Here is a 2027-nt window from a genome sequence, read left to right as displayed (position 1 = left end):
CTAAGGGGCGGTGCTCACACCGCGGGCGCGGCCCTAGCGTAGGGCAGGTGGCCCCAGAGTGGCAGAGGGTCGATGACCCTGACGCGGCGGGGCGGACGGCACAGAGCCAGGCTGCAGTGGCCCTGACAGCACGACTGGTGACATTAAGTCACCGAGGTCTCACTGCATGTTTGTACAGCACGGAGGGCTCCGGCAGAAACGCACCATGCAGGAGGTGTCAGCTCCGACGCAGGCTGCGGGCGGTGAGGAAATGTGAGACGCGCATTTAGGTTCGAGTCCGTTGTGAAAACCAAGTGTTTTGTGCAAAAACGCTCACCAAGAGCCTATATCTTATTTTCTCAAAAGGGAAATAATCATAAGGAAGGATTTATTAACCCTAAAACACTAACCAAGTTCCTAAAAAGTAATAGTAACTGAACTTAGCGAAATGCCTGTATATAGATAAAACTGATCTTGTTTGGATGAAAAGGCTTAACTTATTACTCGCCGATAACTAAGTCGCTTTTCTGGTATGTAGAAATGTATTTACTTTGCCCACCATTCATATGGAAACTGATCTTCGTCATCTTACGTAGAATTCTGACAATCTACCAATTATATTTAGAAAGTATCTTGAGATTTAACTGCACTTTTTTATCGTTGCTGTTTAAAATGTTATATCAAATTTTGGGAACATAAGTGTATATTTTTCTATTAAAAAAAATGAGCCAAAAAATGGTTTACTGAGAGAGATACCCATTAAATTTATGTATTGCAAACAAGGTGTTTTCTCCTAAGAGCATATTTAAGTGGCATTTATGCCCGTAAATGCCACAGGCTGAAAGCTGGGGGGACGAGTTTGTTTGGTTTTTTTACACCTACAGCACCTGGTCTTCCTAGGTAGTCTCCCATCCAAGTACTAACCAGGCCCGACCCTGCTTAGCTTCCGAGATCAGACGGGATCAGGCGTGTGCAGGGTGGCGTGGCTGTAGACGAATAAATGTACTTTTAATATTTATGGCTGTCTTCAGATTGTTTTCCCAATGTCATAACTCTTTACAGCTCTGCCAGAAAAAGTACCCTTTGCTGTTTACAAGTTCCAAACCCAATCAATGCGACAGCTCTTTCAAGTGTTTTCCCAGGCTGACAGGTGTGAAAGAATTTTTTTGTTATTTTCTAAACCATTTCTGAGTTTGATCAAAGAGTCACATATATTTGATTGCCTTTTTTTAGTATTATTGTCGTATGTCTTATATGCTTATTATTCTTCATTATCAGCCTTTCAAATGATTTTTTAAATTATTGGTTCTCAATTTGGGGGATGTTTTGGCCATAAAAAGTTTTACATTTTATTTAGTTAAGTATACCTATCTTTTTATTTCCGTTTATTACCTTTTTAAAATTGGCCTTTTGAAGATGTCAATATATAGTTTTCTATCTGTTCACGTAAAAATTATTAGCGACTCTTACAGAGGGTGAGCGAGCCCTCTGATTTTTCGTAATATGACTGAGGTAGGGGATCAACTTCACTTTCTTCCAGGTCGATATTCATTTTGCCATCTTTCAGTCAATAATCCAATATTTCCAAATTTATCGACACGCAGCCTTAGCACGTGTTTCAGCGTCAGGGTACTAGATGGAGTGAACGCAAAAGCGAAGAGCTAACGGTCAGAAGTGTTTCAGCGTGAAAATACTCTGGAATCGAACATCCGCGAACCTAACAGAAGCCAACAACAGAGAGCTGTTCGTCAAGTACCGCTTCCTCCTGCCCTGTGATGGCTTCTCCCTCCCCGCCCTCCGGCTCTGGGGTTTCAGAGGTCACAGGCTGCGAGTGGACAGGCCGGGATGGCGCAGCGGCATGTCAGGCTCCGGCCTGCCGGGTTCCAAGCTAGGGAGGCGAGAAACTTCGGCTTTGAGTGAGAGGTCTCCCCCATCCTGCTTCCTGGTGACTCTTCTAATGTCCCCGGCCCTCCACATCTGCGCCCCTCTCCCCTGCAGCTGTTCAGAGGAGGATGCTGTCACTAGCATCCGGGAGGTTTGCGGTGGGT

The 2027-nt window shown here is 44.4% G+C and overlaps 1 non-coding gene across 1 annotated transcript; it reads right to left on the bottom strand.

Moving 5' to 3' along the window:
* Positions 1-854: 854 nt before the first annotated feature.
* LOC111746092 lies at positions 855-973 on the bottom strand. Its single transcript, XR_002782922.1, has one exon. It is a non-coding gene; the product is annotated as a 5S ribosomal RNA (ribosomal RNA).
* Positions 974-2027: the final 1054 nt, after the last annotated feature.

Source organism: Pteropus vampyrus, unplaced genomic scaffold (genome assembly GCF_000151845.1).
Source record: "Pteropus vampyrus isolate Shadow unplaced genomic scaffold, Pvam_2.0 Scaffold174, whole genome shotgun sequence".
Taxonomy (NCBI): domain Eukaryota; kingdom Metazoa; phylum Chordata; class Mammalia; order Chiroptera; family Pteropodidae; genus Pteropus; species Pteropus vampyrus.
The sequence above is the reverse complement of the archived record's forward strand: the minus strand, read 5'-3'. Positions and strand labels throughout refer to the sequence as shown.